The sequence below is a fragment of the Quercus lobata genome, chromosome 4 (genome assembly GCF_001633185.2).
Source record: "Quercus lobata isolate SW786 chromosome 4, ValleyOak3.0 Primary Assembly, whole genome shotgun sequence".
NCBI lineage: Eukaryota > Viridiplantae > Streptophyta > Magnoliopsida > Fagales > Fagaceae > Quercus > Quercus lobata.
In genome coordinates, this window is record NC_044907.1 from 46478026 (window position 1) to 46497481 (window position 19456).

At 35.5% G+C, this 19456-nt stretch overlaps 1 pseudogene; it reads right to left on the reverse strand.

The window, feature by feature from the left end:
• Positions 1 to 713: 713 nt before the first annotated feature.
• On the reverse strand, positions 714 to 19183 carry LOC115985335 (annotated as a pseudogene).
• Between the last annotated feature and the right edge of the window lie 273 nt (positions 19184 to 19456).

The following is a 19456-nucleotide window of genomic DNA, read 5'->3' on the forward strand; positions in this document are numbered from 1 at the left end:
TTTCATTGTTAATCATTTGTTACAATATGCAGATTAATCATCCGAAATTGCTTCATTTTAGTAAGAAAATTTAAGTTTACTAAAATATTTATGTAATTGGTTTTTATTTCCTACCTTAATTTTTGCCTTGGTGGTATAATCAACTTCAATAATATGTGTTATATTTTGAAAAATAAAAATGATTAAAATTTAGTTGTTATAGAAATCTATAGTAAAAATATACAATATTTAGAGAAACAAATTTGAATATATGGCGTCCGTTTTATGAGTTTTACATCTTACCAACGTCAAAGAGTATGAGAGCAAGTTAATTTGGCGTTAAAAACATGCATGCAGATGAATTGAATGTTACCATATCATGAACACAAGCATTTATTTGGTGAAGAATAAAAAAAATTACAAAGAGTTTAATAACAATTTTTGTTTTATTCCGAAATATCCCAGCTACAGTAACAAAACAAATACTATCTACAATAGCACTCCAGATCACAGTAGCTTTTAGTAAAAGCCTGAACTCAAACAACTCTAAAAATAACTATCCAACATTCCACAATTTCATTTAAATAAAGAAAAAGGGAACATGATAGACTGAAGTAAATAAAATTCTACTTAATATAGAACTCCTATAACCAAATAGTATTTCCTTATTCCGCATTAGTTACAATAGCTTGGGAGACATTTTATTATTGTCTGGTGGTACAAGCAAGAGGATTCTACTTGCCTAAAACAGCGGGCTTGACATTAACACAAGTGGAAGTAGCAAATCCTCCGGCACCTTTGTATACAAGAGTAATGTTAGCAACCACCACTTGTTGGCATGGTACGCTGTTACTGCAAATAAGCTTCCCAGCTTCCTTTGTTGAAGAAGTGCCTCTAATGTTCTTTAAGCTAACATTGTTGATCTTAACTTTCGAGGGAGACTGAAAGCGAAACAAACAAACAAAAACCCACCCAAGAATTTGATATTAGTATCTGTAACTTGTTTTTCATTTTTTAACTTTTAACATCAAAATGAGTGTTTATATTTGTGATGTTTATAATAACCTTGTTTGAGCATTGACTATTTGGGCAGTAGCCTTGATCAATGAAGATAGGATTGGCAACATTGTTCATGATAATATTCTCGAAATGTATATCAGAAGCAATTCCAGGAGGGGAAGTAGGCCATGTTTTGATTCTAACACCATTCATTGTACTGCTAAAGGTGCCACCAATTACTCTAATTCCTGAAACTGGTTATTCATTTTGGTACCTTCCAAGACTTCCAACACTGATACCATGGCCAAGTACGCAAGTTACTTGGTTAACAGTAACACCTTGGGTTCCATCACCAATGGAGATGCAATCATTCCAATATTGGCATTGGTGATGGTGATGCTAGATGAACGTCTGATGTGGATTCCATCGGTGTTAGGGCTATTTTTGGGTGCAGTTATGGTAACATGTTGGATTTGCAAGCTCTTGCATCCGAAAACGTTTATGTGGAAAAATTTGCTGTCCTTCGATTGAATGTCTTGGACTATTGAATTTGTGACAAAATTGAACCTTATATTTTGTTCATGTTTACAAGTTAGATAAATCAAAACAACAAATATGAATGCCATAATTTCATTTAAATATATTGCAGCAAAATGCTAACGCTTCCTCAAATTACTATATTAAAAAAAAATTACAAATATATATATATATATATATATCTCAATGAATGTTGTTGGTACTACATCAACAATATTATATAAAAAATTCTTTCTAGACCAAACAATTTGTCACAATTTAATGTTATATGTGAGTATGATTGGTGGACCATTACTTTCACCTCTAACCACCACTTTTTCTCCATTACACATAGTTGCACAAGTTAGGGTCATGGCACAAAAGTTGTGTCCATATTCGGTATAAGGACTTTCTTATATATAAATTTTGAATTTTCTTTTTTGGTGAGTTATGACACCGCATTATATAAAGCTTACATCAAATTATTAATAATATGTTATCATCCTTAACATCATTAAACAAATAAGTGGTTGAATTAGTATTTCGTGATGGTTAAAGTTCTTAAAGTTGTAGTGTCTATATATATTTACATAAAAATAATGGAAATTTAAATGTTAATTATTAAGATTGAAATCTTACCGTAGGAAGTATTTCGCAATTGTACTCTTGGTTACAATTATTTTTTTTGTCACACTGTTTGTCCTTTGCCATCAAAAACTCCACCACCTGACATAGTGAGACTGTCGATATGTTGAAAAGAAACCCAAAAGTCTTTAGCCTTGAAGGAGGCAACGTCTGATGGGGCCTCTAGGGTGCCATAAAGGTTAAACTCAATAGCACCTTTGCATGGACCTAACAAAGTCACTAAACCTAGTTTGTATGTCCCTACTAAAATCACAACTTTACTTCCTGCTACTGCGCACGCAGCTGTCCAAGCTTTCGTCAAAGCCTAATAAACACATTACGAAAAATCAAAATCAGTATATTACAATCATTTTTCATGTTAATGTTTCATCATCTGGTCAAGACACTAAATAGTTTTTAGTGTAAGCAAAGATTGAACCCAAGTTCTTGTATTTGACGTTAAAAGACTTTACTAGTTAAGTTAACTAGAACCCACTTTTCATGTTAATTAGGTATAGTTAATTGTGCTACACATATTTATACCTAGGTGATATCAACATTAGGTTGTCCTCCATATGATTTAACGTCAAAGACTTGCACGGCATTGGTGGATGCCAACAAAAATAGCAAACAAATTGTTACAATGCTCAAATTCTCTCCCATTTTATTGTTCTCTATTTCTTTGCTATTAACAATTTGTTGTATGGTATGATGGTTTCCCTATTTGGTTTAAAGTTATTTATACTTTAGTACCTGAGCTCATCACCATTAAAGCCATCTAGCTGATATTAATTAATTTTATTCATGGTTGCGAAGAACTCTCCTATTTACACTTCAACTTCTATACTATTATTAGCTTTCGTGCCTCCTCCTTCACTAATTAATTAATATTTTATCGTTATAATCAAACCGTTGATGACCAGTTAAGATTTAATCGATTTCATTGACCATGGAAGTATAAATTTTTAACAACTTTATGATTGAATTATGCTAATAACTCTAAAGGATTATAATATGTCTTTTTTTTGGTCCATTATTATATAAGATAAGATTATTACTACTATATATCACCCTAACTTCTTAGCCTTAAATGGCAAGCACTTAGCTACCTGAAATTTGTCCATTTTCCCCTTGATATGAATTGAATACTTGCCGTTAAAGTGTTTGGGGGGGGGGGGGGGGTGGAGTCTAGAAAGATAACCACACCTCTGAAAACTATCCAAATTTAGTATAGTAGCATGCCCGCTTACACTGTAAAATAGGAAATTAAGAAAATACTATATAGGAGATGCTAAACTCACCTTTTTCAATTATTATATTTATCATTATTACTATAATTAGTTTACAGATCTTTGTCAGTTATTATATACTAGCTGGTAACCTATGCAATGCACAAGAAAGTTAGACATAATCTTTTTTGTAAATAAGAAATTTGATAATTATGATAACCAACGAATATTTATTATAATCGTAATGCCAAGAATATTGTAGTTTTGTCACCTTTTGAGTATTTTTAAAAAAATATTTAGGGTTTAAATTCTCTCTTCTCTATTGCAACTATCGAATTATAAACAAAAGAAATCAACAAATACTTTCAATGGTCTTTCTTAGAATTTAGAAGTTTGAAATTGGAAACCTTTTTTACTTCTCAAAAAAAAAAAAATAAATAAATAAATTGGAAACCTTTAGTATGTAGAATACAAAAGTTTTGCCAACTTACCCTTCTTAATTCTCCAACCATAAAAAGTATGCCATTTGCTTATTACACACAGTACTTGATGAAACGTAGCAACTATTTCACCATTATTTTGTTGACATATCATTGCACCTTGTTATTCACAAAAAAGATGAAAAAATTAATTGTTAATTGTTAATTGTTTTTGGCTTTTCTAAAGGGAGCTCATTTTATTTGTTTGGCTAGTACAAATTATGAAGTTGTATAATGAGTTTTGTTTAGTTGAGACTATTATGTGATTTATAAAAGCACTGGCAATTGGGATGTAAAAAAACACATTCCACATCCTCAAATACTATTTTATCTATTTTACTATTCTATTTTACAACTTACCCTATATTTTAATTTCTATTTTACATATTTTTCAATAAAAAAATATAAATTACACAACCAAATAATATTATATAAAAAAAAAAATCTATTTTCTCTCGTCTCTCCCATCCCTCTATTCTACCCAATAACTCTTCCCCACTACTACCCACCAACATCACCCACAACCCATAAAAATGAACCACCACTACAAACCCAACAAAACACCAAGGCCCACAACCATTCACAAATCACACAGCAAACCACTAAGAACCAGCCAAAAAGCCTATACCAAACCCACCGAACCACCACCACAGCATCACCAAACATCACAACAAACGACCAAACCCACAAAATCAACCAAAACTTGCCAATCCAAACCATGATCAACCACTGCTGAGTATCACAAGAAACCACCGCACGCAGAAAATCAACCAACAAAATCAACCAAAACCCGCCACCGGCACCACCATCATAGCTTCGGAATACAGTCTTGATGTAAATCCATTAAACCCACCCACTAAACCACAATCCAAATCCAAGAGAGATCAGAAGCGGAGGAGAAGCCGAACCCACCCCCACCACCATGAATCTACAAAGCAAAACCCATCAAACCCATGCCCACCCAAGGCCGATCAAACCCACGCCCATCAACCCATTAAACCCACCCACCATCGGCACCACCATCACCAAAACTCTCCTTCACAACAAACCCACCCATCATAGAAACCACCACAATCAGCACCTCCACCACCACCACCATGACCCATTAAACCCACCCATTATTGGCACCACCACACTCTCCACACTGATCTCCACAAACCCACACTCTCCACGCTGATCCCCTCTACTCCACGCCCTCCATGCTGATTTGAGAGAGATGGACCGAGACAGAGAAAAGAGGGAGAAAAAAGCAGAGAGAGAGAGAGAGAGAAGCTGAGATATGAGAGAAGAGAGTCAGGGGAAAGAAAAGTGGGTCCGGAGTGTAATAAAATAATTTTAAATTTTAAATCAAGTTTGCAACCAACTACAGTGAGGTTGCAAATGTACCAACTTACTGTAGCTGTGTTGCAAATTTTTTTAGATACAGCAACCCAGCTGGAGCATGTTTTTATGGGTTTGGTGGCTAAAATAGCAACTGGTGGGTTTTTACACCCCTAATACTAGTGTTCTACACTGTGTTTGGTTGGGTGGAATTTAGGAAGGATGAAAAATATAAGAAGGAAAATGGGGTAGAAAACTGAGTTTTCCTCTGTTTGGGAATGGGAAGAAAATAAGAGGAGTGGAAAATCGGGAGAAAACTTTCTCCCCGGGCCCACAAATTTTTTTTTCCTCCCAAATTGGGAGGAAAACTATGCAGAGAAAACTGCTCTTGCCGTGGAATTACACAAATGCCCTCTCCCACCTACCCTCCTCACAAACACAATGGTTGTTCTAGAATCAAGTAAAAAAAAAAAAAAAAACCCAGAGACCGAGAGCTGGAGGAAAAAAAAAAAAAAAAGAGAAAGCACTTCTTGAATGAGGGAGAAAAAGAAAGAAAGAATGAGAGTGCTGAAGAAAAGAAAAACATGTATGGAGGAAAAAAAAAAAACAAAGAGAGCGAGCTGGAGAAAAGAAAGAATGAGAGTGCTCAATGATTTGCTGGAACGTGTGTGGAGAAAAAGAAAAAGAAGGAGTGTGGATAGAGATAACAACGTGTATGGAGGAGACAGCATAAAAAAAAAAAAAGGGTATGGATGAAATGAAAAGATTGAAAAGAGAAATAATATAAAGAATAAAAAATCCTTAATGAAAAATGTTACTACAATATTTTCACAATAAATTTTAAGTAACAGATTGTTATTAGTTAATATTGATGAGTAAAAAAATAATTTCAGTTGTAGGTTCAAATTAGAATTAGTAACAACTTTTCACATAAATTTTTTTGTGAAAATATTGTGGACATAAAACTTCTTATTGAAAAATATAATTGTTAGTAAATTTTATATTATTTAATGAGTACAAATAAATCTATTTCTTACCTATTATGTAACAAGGGTATAATAGTCAATTTATATAAACTACTTTTTCTATCCTCCCACTTTTCCATCCCTCCAACCAAACACACACGAGAGAAAACTAAATATTTTTCATCCTTCCACTTTTCCATCCTCCTACTTTTCCACTCCTCCAACCAAACGGACCGCAACGGTTATTTGATTGCAGAAACCTGATGAGGATCTTCTTTAATTGCACAATGTCACATACTTATAGGAAAATGGATGTATTGATGATCTAGCTGAAATAAGAGTTGTACAATGAACTAACCTCCTTATTTTGAATGACCTAATGCCTATGATGGAAATTTTGCTTGCTTTTGATAAAGCCGAGTTTTTTTTTTTTTTTTGGTAATAAACTGGTTGTTTCTAATTAATATTATGACTATGTTTAACCCAAAAAAAAAAATCCAATAGTATCTTTTTATTAATCAAGTTTTATTATTCTACACTTTAAATATTATTTCATTCTAATTATATTATAATTTTATAGAATAGACTATAGATAGTGTTTCTTTTATTATTTGCCATACAAATGTTTGCTATAAAATATGTATATGAATATGAAAAACTTAAAAAGAAAAAAAGATTAGAAGAATTAGTTGAAAATATAAAAAGGATCTCTTTATAAATTTGTTACTAGCAATAACCAATATATAACAGAAAATTTAGGTGAAAATCTGATAATGATAAATAAAATAAAATATTAATAGAAATGAGTTGGAAGATAACAACGGAAATAATTATAAAGTTAAAATTCATAAAATCTTATATGGATATGTTATAAGAAAGATAAAGCATATTACCTAAATTATCACTTGAAAAAGAGATGTTAGAGGAATTTGAATATAAAAACTTAATTAATAATTATGCATCTCTAAAACAAGAAAAATAGATTAAAAAATTATATATAAATATATATATATATATATATAAAGTTAATAATATTTAATCAAAATCAAAATAATAGAATATGCCCCTCTATCATTATTACCTTTTACCCTAAGATATCTCGAGCTAGGCATTCAATTATATTATCTAGTTCTCCGATGGAGGAAAACTTGACGTTCCTATTAATAGTAAGAGGAAAAAGAAATAAAGGCGGAAATACCATTTTGGGCCCTACATTTTGACCATATTCCCATTTTGATACCTACTTTTAATTTTACCACATTTAGTTCATAAAATCAAAAAACGATCTCGTTTTTATCCCTACTGTTACCACACTAATGGAAATTGTCTACGTGGCAAATGGAGTGCACTATTAACACTGTAAATGCTAACATGGCCATTAAAATATATATTTTAATATTTTTATTTAAACATCCATGTTAGCATATAATTTAAATTTTAAATTTCTCAATTTAACAAAAGAAAAAAAAAAACAAAATTCAAAACTAAAAACACATTATTTCAAACTTGAGTTCCACCTTATCAAAAGAACACAAGAACACAAACTCTTTATCAAGAACACAAACCCAAAATATTTGTTGATACCCATTTTCATAACACATTTTCTACAAGCTCGACTCAATCGAGCCCAACCTTATTATAGGTTCAATTCATGTATAATATCATATTATATTTTTATTCTTTTAAGCATGACCCAAGCCCATGCGACATATGGGAGAAATTGAGGAAGTGTGGTTTGGAGGGTATGGGTCACTTTTTTTCGAACCTTTTACATGAGCTAGCCCATGCATTCTACCAAGTAGGCAAGAGACACTAGTAGTACCTCACGCTCATGAAGGAGGTCTTGTATCTAAAATTTCCACCTCAAAAGAGCTTTCATGCTCTGGCTGATAGCGGACCAAAATTTTTGTTCGAACTCATTTTTGCCTTTAAACATAGGTGGTTCCCATTGGCCAGCTCCAGCTACTAGCCCTCACTTAGATGAGCCTCCCAGTGGTGTGAAACAACTTAAAATGGGGAGCCAATGGGGGTTTAGTCAAGAATTTCCCTTAATAATGATAAAAGTAAGCCTTCCTTTTATCCAAACAAAACCGAAATTGAAAATTACTACTTGCTTAACACCTTAGGGTAGCCTTTCTATTGACCAAAAGTCAGTCATTAGTAGCACCCCAAACTCAATAAAAAAAACTCTCCCTTCAACTTAAATCCAACGAACTACATTCTACCCTTAAAGCTGAAATTTTAGAGTAAAAGCCCATTTAGCTAGCTAGCTAACATTCTCACAATTCTGAAACTTGGGGATGGAAATATGGGTATAGGGAAACCTCCCCTCTCTTCCTCACAACTTCTCTCAATTTTCTCTTCTAGCTAACTATGGGTCGAAGTTTCGGACTTGTGTGTTTCTAAACATTTTTCAGCATTTTTGTAATTGGCATTTTGATTTCTCTCTTGTTAAAGCTCCATTATCCTTTATTTACTCAATATTGTAATTTTGGGCTTGATTCTCCACAAATAAACACTTCTAAAGAACCCAAGGGGAGATTTGGGCTAATCTTGCATTTTTGGCCCTTGTCGCAAAATGTCCCCGACATTTTTGGTGACTCCACTGGGGAGTCAAGCAACTGAAAGAAGAGAAATGGTGCCTCCAATGATACAACCAACAAAGAGATGGTGTTTCTCACCTCAACTTGCTATTCACAAGAGAAACAGTATGATGCTTTGCTGCGTAAGAAGAGCATTGTGAAGTTGAGCTGAAAAAATGTCTATCTTTAGCTTTTTGAGCTGCTAGAGATGCTCCTAAATGTGTGACAAAATCACTCCAACCTCTGGAAGCCATCCAAGAAGTGAAAGATTTTGAGGATGGGGAAAGAATCAACTTTCTTATTTAAGGGAAAATTTTGTTTATATTCTCTTTTAGCTATTATACTTATGGATGAATCATCCTATATCTCTTGCTTTACATTATATTTGTGAAATTTTTTGTTGTAGTTTGAAAATACAAAAATGGTGAGTCACAAGTCTAACCACGAAGGGAATGACGGCTTCAGCCAATAATCAACAAAGCAAAGCTCTAAACAACAATTTCAACCCAAGAACCCCCAACGACTATGCTAAAAGCTCATTGTCAACATCTCCTCAACATATGTCTCCTTTATTGTTGTTGAGGTTAGCGCTGAGCATTTGGGGGCAATCGTAGGTGATTGAATTGTTTTGGGATGAGTATAATTGACACTATGTGCAACCCTTTGCAGCTAAATATTTTTTGCATCACTGCTAAATAAAGTCTTTGCCAAATTTCTAAAGGCCATAGCTAAGCCCACTACAAGTCACTAGATATTCCACACACCAAGTCTTGAAGTCATTCGAGCGATATATTATAGTCAAAGCACGCTTAAGCTAAGACTCTCAAGCTTTCTCTTTACTAATTCATATTTTTTATATATCACTTAAACCATTTCAATCCTTCAAATTTTTAATCAAAATATTTTCTATAAGTCGTTTGTGCTAATTCTTAGACTTGACTATCGTTTACTAATATAAATGATAATTACACTAGGGGAAAAAATGGAAACCTTCTCAGTGCATCCGACAAAGATGGAAAGTCGGACTCAATTCCCCCTCACCCAAGCCATGACACGCTCATGCACTTTAAACCATGACAAGCTCACACATCCCAAATCATGGTTGATTCACACATGCCAAGCCATGGCATGTTCATATATCTCAAATTGTGACAAGCGCATGCATTCCAAGCCATGCCAATGCCTTAATCATTCTTGAATTCAAGATTATGCATAAGAGGGAAGTGTCAATGTCGCCATCCTCAAGAAAATTGCTCTTAGCACACACCTTTGAAGAATGCTTAGCTAGAGCTCACTCTAAACATTGATGTCAAATAGCCAAAAATCACATGCTAGATGCTAAAAATCCATCCCAAATATTTTTAAATGGAATCTTGGAATAAGCATCATAAAGGCTAAAGATAGAAATTATTGTGCTAGGGATGCAACAACCCTATACCAATGTCTCAAATGCTTAGCCCATCACTGTCTTAAAGTTAGAAGCCAAGCAAGTAAAGTATAAAGCCGTTGTCTACGGTCTCATGTATCTTTGACAAAGAGGCTAATCAAAATGTGGGAGAAAATATGTTGTGCTGGGAATGAAACAACCTTATATCGACATCTCTGATACTTAGCCTATCGTCATACCAAAATTAGAAGCCAAGTTAGCTAAGTATAGAGTTGCTGTCTGCGGCATAACATATCTTTGACAAAGACAAATCATGTTCTACCCTTTATATAGCAAAGGGGATAACCCCCATTTTCAAGAATTATCTTTGAGTAATATTGAGAATACTAAGGGATGAAGAAATCCCACTAACAACTCTTGGCAATGGGATACAATTGGTTTAACACAACCAAATTCACTAAAAGTTGTTGCACCTCCAAGTACACTCCAACCTTGTACACATACACCTTATAAGCCTTCAAGACGTGAGCACCCCATAGCCCTTAATACTTGGGGGCTTGATCTCATTGGACCTATCCACACACCCTTAAATTTGTACATTCAAGTTTTTGCCACCACTAAGTAATTCACTAAGTGGGTGGAAGCAATTCCACTTAAGAAAGCAATGAAAATGGTTGTAGCCAAATTCATCAAGAAGCATATCATTTGTTGCATTGACATCTTGTTCATAAACAACAATAATACATCTCGCTTATACCAATTTTTGGAGGCAAGCCCTATGAAACATTAAGAAGCTGACGAACTATCATATTATCCAAGCATAGTAAGACCCCTACATGCAAAGGTGCAATGCCTTCAATAAGGTAGGGAAAGCCAATGCTTTCTCCTAATAAAAAACCTTGCGAAGTGGCAAGAAAGCCAACAAATTACTCTTATGGCAAAGCCTTTACATGCAAGGGTGAAAATTCTCTTAATAATGTAGGGAAAGCCAATCACATACTTTTTCAATGGTAAACCCTTCCAAAATGGTTAGGAAGCCAGTAAGATGTTTCATTATGGTGATACCCACTAGCCCTCAACAAGGTAGGAAAGTCAACACGTCGTCAAAGGTAAACCCTACCGAATGATTAGGAAGCCAACAAGATGTCATTATTCATACATGGCAAGACCCAAACTTGAAAGGGTGCAATGCCCTCAACAACTTAGGGAAAGCCAAAATTTTCATATAGTTCAAGCATGATGATTCACTACAAGCAAAGACATAACCATCCCTTAAGAATATGGGAAAGTCAACACAACAAATCACTACCTCATTGCCATATGGTAATTCGCTATACGCAAGGAAAAAACTCCTCAAGAAAATAGCAAACTTGTCATTCTATAAGTTGCTATAGGCAAGAGTGTGATATCTTCACAAAATGATAGCAATACAAGCCTTATTCAAGCCGCTATCAGTGAGAACGCAATCAGCCTCTTTGAAATGGTGACAAACAAGTGCACCATGACCTGCAATGCGTGAAATTGCAGCCCATATGTGGGGGCTTCTTGAAACTAATGAAGTAACAATAGCAATAAAGTGCTATATGTGAAAGCAAATTTGCCCGTCAATAAAGCACTGAAGAAGGGTAACAAATACCAAGATGTGCACTTAGCCAAAACCTGTCTGCAAATGCATGACAACCAAGTAACATGTCTACTATCTTACCCTTGCAAAGGTAAAGTCAAGTTCACAACATATCCAATCAAGCATTGTAGACACTGTATTTTATACCCCTTCTGACTCGAGCCCCCTTTCCCCATTGATGCTGAATTCTAAGACCCAAGGTTGGTTTAGGGCCCAATCAGATGTTAAATTGATTTAAGAAGTGTTAAAATGAAAAATATAAATTTTGATGAGCAAATAAATCTATTTTTGAAAAAAAAAAATGGCCAAGGAAACCTCACTATGCGCACACAAGAATCGGCTTACGCATGTAGCTTTTTGCATGCATATGCAAGTCTGATCTTGTGCACTCATGGCAAATTCCAGAAACTAAACATGGCAAGTTTTCTACATTTATGCTTAGGTTTGGAATGAATCCCACATCATCTGGAAGTCGCTTCAAACCCCTATTTTCACACTATAAGTAGCCTTACAAGGTATATTTTGAAAACACATAGAAATCCCACGAGAAAACACTAAGATTCACTAAAAATAGTGAATCAAAGAGGGAGTTTTTCACAAAACATTCTCAAGTTAATTTTCTTTTGATTAGGGCCTTTTCTGGCCTTGATCTTTGAGTTTAAGATTACTAATCACTCTTTTTATTGAATTGTGAATAGATTTGACTGAGGGGAGTGGTCAAAAATCAATCTTGAAGAGCTTTTCTTTGAGGTATAGTTCTAAAATTTTTCTTCTATTTTCTTTAGTTTAATTCTACTTTTGTTTGTTTCTTTGCTTGTTTTTATGTTTCAATATGTTTAGGTAGTCTAGGTTTATGTTTTTGTATATCTAAAGAGCATGTTAGGATGTTAGAGTTAGCCTTTTAAATCTTTCTTGTCTTTCTAGGGTTTTTGGACAGAAATCCACGTGCGCATATCCTTCCTACGCACGCAGGCTTGATTATGTGCACTCAAGGTTGTTTATGCGTGTGCATGAACTTGCCCAGAAACTCTAATTTTTATTTATCTGTTTTTACTTCTGCTTTCACATGTATACTTCTGTTTAGCCTCTTACCCATATTTTTATGCTTTCAAAGCTTCTGTTTCATATGTTTAATTGCTTGTTTGCTTTCACATGTTAGAATTTGGGTTTTATTGTTTTAATGCTATGAACATGCATTCACATGCTCATGCATAATGCCATAGGTGCTGAGTTGTTGCAAGGTAAGTCATGCATTCACAATGTGCTTGCATGGTTAGGTTTGATGATATAATTATAATCTTGATGCCTTGGATGATGACATGTTTTGATTGGCTTTGCTTCTACCTTTGATCTTAATACTCACATGTTTCCGCCTTGGATGAATGTGATGTGATATAATGATAGAGTTTATGATGAAGCATGTTTAGATGTATGATGATAGGGTTTGTGATGTGATGAAGTATGTTAGATAATTGCTAGGATGATGTGCAATGCCATGCTAGAGAACGCTAGGGTATGCCATGATAGATATATGGTTAGGGATATTTGATGCCATGTTGATTGTTAGATAAATGATAGTGTGTGTGTGTGTATGTGTGTGTGTGTGAGAGAGAGAGAGAGAGAGAGAGAGAGAGAGAGTTAGATAAAAATATTGAGTATGCCTTTAATAATGTTAAGACACAAGACACAATGATGGGAAACCAACCTTAGGATTAGGGGGTTTTGAGTGCTTAACACCTTCCTAAAACCGTACCTTAACTCCAAACCCATATCTCTGGTAGTAAGATCAAAAGGTCCTTCCTCGAAAGGATGCTATATATATGGTTCTTAGACCATTTCAACAACTAGGTGGCAGCTCCTCCCTTGTGTCCATAAGCACGGGTCATTCTCAAAAGACTAATTGTGTACAATCTATCAAAACTATGCTACTCAACTACAAGATGCGCATGACCTTTTCAAGCAAGCTTTCCTCAAGATATCAAAGCATTCATAACCGTATAGGGGCTAGTTTCACAACAAAAACATGCTCATAGCCTATCAAAGAAAGATATAAAGTCATTCTCAATGTACAAATTACAAACCATATACATCCTTGAGGTACAAATCAATTTTCATTATAAAATACAAAATATACATCCAAATATCATATATGTTTGTTTTGTACAAAATGCGAATTATGTCTACTAACCATGATAGTATAAACTCAAAGTGGCACCAATCAAACTAAATAAGAGCTGCTCTATACATAAGTGGGTTGTTCATAAAGGCAAAATACAAGAGTAAATGTCTTTAAGGTGGCAGCCCCTATTACACATTTCAACCAGTTCAAACATCCAAAACTTGATGCTCAATATGAAACAACCGGATAGAAAAAAAAAATAAATAAGGTGAAGGAAAAAGTCGAAGCGATGTCGTAGTCCTTGCCCAACATCACCATCTTCGAGACATTGAGTTGAAATCACTCCCTTCTTTACTTCAAAGCTACAAGCAAGAGACAAAACCAAAAAGGGTTCAAAGTTACTAACAGCAACCATGGTACATCTATTGCAACTCTATGTTACCATCTGAAGTGGCTTCAACCTTAGAAAACGATGCACTGGCAATGAGATTGGCCTCGTGAATGAAAGTCCAAATGATGGCACCACAATTGCCTAAGCCAAAGTCATCCTACAAGAAACCACAGTAAAATGCGCTTAATACACTATTATATGCAAGCAAGAAAAGAAAATGAAGAAGAAATGTGACTTACCAAATGAGTCACAAGTTCCCATTCAACAATGGCGTACTCTCCCAAAGTAAATTTATTCTATGTAAAACGAAGAAGCATCACACTTAACAACTCCTATTGGCATGACAAGAACAGGTGGCAGTGAGTGTTGACTTCCCACAACAGATTTTATGTTGCCAAAGAAGTTGTGGCTTCATCCTCAGACAAACAAAGCTTCCATCTATGTGCTATCTTCAGTTCATTGACAATTATATAGAAGGAATAGTGGCTGTGACATCACCACAAGCGAAAGCATCTTCGCACAACGATGTTTCATTGAACAACATATTTTATAGCTGTGCAACAAAGAAAAACCTCCTACTTGCTTACAAGTTGCATCGTTCATCGCTTTTAGTGTACACAATGGCTATTTTACAAGGCGTCATCTCAAGCCATTATGGTCTCTTTTTCCCTAGTAAGGCCCAAAATGCAAGGGCTATTATGGATGGGCAGCACTATAATTAAATAGTAGACACTCTATGGAATCATCAATCTTGGTTTCACCAACACTTTTCTTATCATTACAAAAAGCATGAAGCAACAACAACTTGTGGCCCTGCATTTTTATTTGCATTTGCCACAAGAACACAATACTGGTGGCTGCCAACACATATAGTAACTGTGTCACACCCCTATACTACATCACCAAGTGATATCTTCACTCAATTCCATCTCAAATATGCTATCCCAAGTGGCCAGCAGTATCGCTCATAGCTATGACTTCATCGAAACTAATCTTGGCAAACACAATCTCACCAAATTTGCCAACAATAAAGCAACTAAAAAAATCAAACCATCCCCAATATCTCGTTCATCATCATTTCCTCATATGGACACAATTTGCTCATTCAAATTTACAGCAAACAATGGGGACAATTTACTTGCAACACAATGGCCAACTCAAAGTCAAGTATAGCCGCACTGCAAATTGATTTCCATGCTTTGCGACAATCAGAATCAATGAGAATTGACTTCGACATGAGTTTCGGCTTCAATGAGAACAATGGCTCAACCACATAAGTTGGTACCACATGGTGGGTCTGTGATTTCCTAAAGAAGATCCATCCTACACAATTAACAACACAATTTATTCAACACATCGCCAAGTATATGCCAAAGATTAGCAAAAATAAAATTAGCCCTCAGAGGTGGGCATCGCATCCGACTTTATCAAACCTGCACAAAGAATAGATTTAACACCTAGTCATCGCATTTGGCATCATTCTCTTACCAAAAAAAAAAAAAAAATTGTTCCTTAACAATGAAAGTTCTTCCCTCTTTATTGTCTACACCATTTCCCCATCATTGATGCCAACAAACCCTCAAGCATGGACAATGGGCTAAGCTCCGGCAAAGCTCCTCACTTTGTACCATCAGGTTTCTCTTTTCTACAACAAAGCCGCATTGGCTTACCTAAATCCTAACTATTAGAACGATGGATGATGCCAAGCTGATCTTTAGATTATTTTTTATTTCTCGTCACCAACAAAGATCCCCTCTTTTATTGACATCAAAACCTCACCCTGCTGCTCTCATGGGTCTTCGACATATTATTTTGAAGGTGGCATTTTGAAAGAAGCAAAATTGAAAGTGGTCTTGAGAAATAGAAGAGAAAAGCAACTAAATCGGCCAAAATGGGAAATTAACCCTAATTTTTAAACATTATAATTAGTAGACCACATTTTCAAACTATATTTTTTACTAGCATCTCGAGTCTAAGAGGCTCGATTTAGGGCCTATAAATCGAGTCTCAAAGACTCAATTTTCATGGGTTGATCATGTCTGATGTGGCATTTTTTCCATGCGATGACCACTTGGAAATTGAGTCTCAAAGACTCGATTTCTATAATGTTTTCTCTTTTCAAATTCCCAGCACGTGTCTGATGGGTTCCGTTCCTTATTATTATCTTCATCATCTCATATTTTCTTACCCAGCAAAACATTTCTTGGTGCTACTATCGGAGCAGGAGCCGCCTTCCAATAACATCGAGCCTTAGACGACGTGGTCTGGCCTAAACATCAAGCCCTCTAAGAGCAGGGCTGGCCTAGGTCGCGAGGGTTGCGCTGTACTGGCTAATTTCTGATCTGTGTTTGTGTTCTGTACTTGCTGAAATTTCATGAAATTTCATCTTTTCAGTCTGAATGATTTAAAGAACAAATCGAGTCTTTGAGGGTCGATATGTAAATCGAGTTTCTAAAACTCGATTTCCAGGTGGAAAAACTGCCACCTCGGACCCGAATAGAACATGAAAATCGACCTTCAAAGACTCGATTTATAGTCCAAAATCGAGCCTCTTAGCCTTGAGATGCTAGTAAAAAATATAGTTTGAAAACATGGCCTACTAATTATAATGTTTGAAAATCAGGGTTAATTACCCTAAAATGTCAACTAAATCAATCTAATGAAAGAAATGGGCAAGTGGCATGAATAAAGCTTACATCTGAAGAAGTGATAGCAACAAACAAAAAGGAAAAGAGATATGAAAAGCAAAGTGATGAAATGGGTCTAAAGCAAAGTGGCGTGATACGGTGTATTGGCTAAAGCTTAAGTGAAAGAAGGACGACCTGATTCAAATGGTAAAAGAAAAGAAGCAAGTTGAAAAGGAAAACTAAAGTAAGGCCGAGTTAGGGGACCCACCTTATATTGGTCATCAAACACATGGGCCAAGAGTCAAGGCCTTAATTATTTCTCATGGCCTTTGGTCTAAATCAACCCACACGCCTATACACAAACATTGCCAACATAATCTCTTTGGGCATCCAATTCATGTAAAGATAAACAATCGGCAACCATTTTGGTCCATGCCACATTCAAGCTTTGAAATATTTCAAAGGTACACTCATTCACGCATTAAAGGAGTAAAACTTCATGACACACGGCCTGGGTCCACTCATCCAAGACTTATATTGGGAATGTTATTCCTAAAATACAATCACAGAAAGCCAAAAAGAAGTGAGAAAGCGTCATGAAATTAAAGGCGCTTAAACCATCCTACAAAGAAATTGAAGCTACGTATGGGCATGGAAGAAAAGGAGCATTCCAGATTAAACCTATCATTTGGTTAGAACTCAAATTTCTTGAGCTTCATGAACACGATGCATCTACAATTAGGCTTCACAACCCACGTCATTTCTACAAATAGGCTTCTTCGACCCATATTTTCTCAACAAAAAATGGAGCATTTGGGTATGCTAATTTCCAACCCCGTTACATCTACAAGCAATAGGAGGCATCAACTACTCACACGCATGCCGCAAGTGCCACACGTGCTTGGGGGCTAATGTTGATACCCATTTTTGAAACACATTTTCTACAAGCTCAACTCAATCAAACCTGGCCTCATTATGGGCTCAATTCATGTATTATATTATATTATATTATATTTTTATTCTTTTAAGCATGGCCCAAGTCCATGCGACATATGGGAGAAATTGAGAAAGTGTGGTTTGGAGGGTATGGGTTAGTTTTTTTGAAACCTTTTACATGAGTTAGCTCATGCGTACTACTAAGTGAGCAAGGGACACTGGTAGCAACTCAAGCTCATAAAGGAGGTCTTGTACTTAAAATTTCCACCTCAAATTTTTTTTCATGCTTTGGTTGACTACTAGCCCTCACTTAGGTAAGCCTCCCAATGGTCTGAAACAATTGAAAAAGGGGAGCCAATGAGGGTTTAGTCAAGCATTTCCTTTAACAATGATAAAAGTAAGCCTTCCTTTTATCCAAACAAAAGCAAACCTAAAAATTACTCCTTGCTTAACACATTGGGGTAGCCTTTTCTATTAACCAAAAGCCAGTCATTAGCAGCACCTCAAACTCAATATAAAACTCTCTTTTCAACTCAAAAATCAACCAACTATGTTCAACCCTTAGAGCTTAAACTTTAGAGCAAAGTCCCATTTAGCTAGCTAACATTCTCACAATTCTAAAACTTAGGGGTGGAAATTTGGGTACAGGGGAACCTTCCCTCTCTTCCTCACAACCTCTCTCAATTTCCTCTTCTCGTTGACTGTGAGTCGAAATTTCAAACCTATATACTTTTTTTTTGCATTTTCTTGTATTTCAGTTATGGCATTTTGATTTCTCTCTTGTTAAAGCACCATTAGCCTTTTGTTTATTATACATTTGGAATTTTGGGCTTGATTCTCCATAAGTAAACATTCTAAAGTACCCATGGGGAGATTTGAGCTAATCTTGCATTTTAGGCACTTGTCACAAAATGTCTCTGACAAAATTCATCCAAACTTAGAAAATCAAACACAAAAACATGATACAAACCCATAACAAAACAAACCAACAACAAACAAACCCATCTTAGATCTTCAATTTCTCAACCAAACCAAATAACAAACAAACCTAGTTCAATCCCTCAACCATACCAACAACTACAAACACAACTCTCACCTAAATTTGAACAAACTCAAAATATCATTGGTAAACCCAACACATCCCCAGATTTTAACAAACTCAAAATACCCAAACTGATTCACAACTACAGCATCCATAATCTCTTCCTCCCTCTCGCAACCACTAACCACCACCATTACTCCAACGTTGGATTTGCAACCACCACATCCACCACCACTGATCGCTACTTCTATTCCACTGCAAGAAACCCACACCAAAGCTCCTCTAGCTTCAATCCTTCATCGTTGACCACCCTTGCCATGAAAGGCAATGGGTCTTGGTTCTTTCACCTTAAGTTCTCCGCCATTGTCATTGAGGTTTTTAAGGGCTTGGTTTGTTAGTTGATTTTCGAAAAGGTGTTGGTGGTTGCTTGGTTTTGGTTTTGGTTTTGGTTGTGGTTTCTAGTTTTCTCATATCCGAAAGCACCAGATCTAAAGTGGTAGTTCTTCCTCTCTAAGCCACCTCTACCGCTGCTGCTCTTTCTTCTTACTCGTGTCCGACTAGGGTTAGGATTGAGCTCAATGAGTAGCAATTCCTCCTTTCTTTTCCTCTCATCTCTCATGAAAGGGATCAGGCTCAA